The 1288-nt window shown below is 30.4% G+C and overlaps 3 non-coding genes across 3 annotated transcripts; all 3 read right to left on the reverse strand.

Moving 5' to 3' along the window:
- Positions 1–422: 422 nt before the first annotated feature.
- Positions 423–495, reverse strand: H310_15359. The gene has a single exon. It is a non-coding gene; the product is annotated as a tRNA-Lys (tRNA).
- A 23-nt stretch (positions 496–518) lies between these two features.
- On the reverse strand, positions 519–605 carry H310_15360. The gene has a single exon. It is a non-coding gene; the product is annotated as a tRNA-Ser (tRNA).
- Positions 606–922: 317 nt separating this feature from the next.
- On the reverse strand, positions 923–995 carry H310_15361. The gene has a single exon. It is a non-coding gene; the product is annotated as a tRNA-Arg (tRNA).
- Positions 996–1288: the final 293 nt, after the last annotated feature.

A 1288-nucleotide genomic window follows, 5' to 3' on the forward strand; every position in this document is an offset into this window, starting at 1 on the left:
AGCACCGGAGTTGTCTGTTATGTGGGACAAGATAGCGTTCGCGATCAAGGCACTGCATGGGACGATAGTTCCCGCACCACCAAAGTCATTTATGCGCTGGTCAGTCAGCAATCGCCTGTCAATAAGAGCAACCGACGCGGCGGCGACATGACAGATCGATATCCTTTTTATAGTCAATCATATCTTTGGCGAACGTGTGGAAAGGATTTTGATTGGCTTGTTTTCTACTCCGGAGTATACAGTGAACGACGCTGAATAAGTCCGCGCCAAAAATCTTGGAATATTTGTTTGAATTATCCAATCAAAAGTGATTAATTCAAATGGATGAATTCTACTCCATTGATGAGATTCGAACTCATGATCTCTTGTTCCCAAAACAGGTACAGTACATAAACCAAACTAAGCTACCTCCCGTTTTAGTTTAATGATGATAGGACTTGAACCTATAACTTTAGGATTAAGATTCCTACGCTCTACCAATTGAACTACATCATCTTAACAAAATTTATTATTTTAAAAGGCCAAAGTGGGATTCGAACCCACGAATTATTAAAAATAATTGATGGTTTAGCAAACCACTGCCTTAACCACTAGACTATTTGGCCTTTAAAATACAATTAAAAAGCAAATAAAATTAAAAAAGCCATCATTAAAGCAAATAAAGCTATAGCTTCAGTTAAAGCAAAACCTAAAATAGCAGTTCTCATTAAATCTTGAGATAAAGAAGGATTTCTAGAAATACCTAAAACTAAAGAACCAAAAACATTTCCTATTCCAACACCAGCTCCAGCTAATCCAATAGTAGCTAAGCCTGCACCAATAAATTTAGCAGATTGTAATAACATATAAATATTTAATATATTTATTAAAAAAATATATATAAAATTATTTTAATACTTTCAAAAATTAAATTTTTTTAAAATACAACCTCTAGGACTCGAACCTAGATAATGTAGCTTAGAAGGCTAAGACTCTACCAATTAAGTTAAGGCTGTATTTTTTAAAACATATTATATTTATTTTTGTTTTATACTATAAATAGCATTTAAATAATTTCTTGATAATTGTTGATATAAATTTTTTGTTAAAATTTTTTTATTTTTTTTTTCTTCAATAGTTAAAGTTACTGCACCTATTAAAGCTATTAATAAAATTAAACCAGCAATTAAAAGAAATAAAGCATAATATGTATATAAAATTTGACCTAATGTTTCAATATTAGTAATAGAATCAAATTTAAATAAATATTTACTGTAATGATAAGGCATATCTTTATATAAAGAAGCAG

Source organism: Aphanomyces invadans (assembly GCF_000520115.1).
Source record: "Aphanomyces invadans strain NJM9701 unplaced genomic scaffold supercont1.395, whole genome shotgun sequence".
NCBI classification, from domain to species: Eukaryota; Oomycota; class Saprolegniomycetes; order Saprolegniales; family Verrucalvaceae; genus Aphanomyces; species Aphanomyces invadans.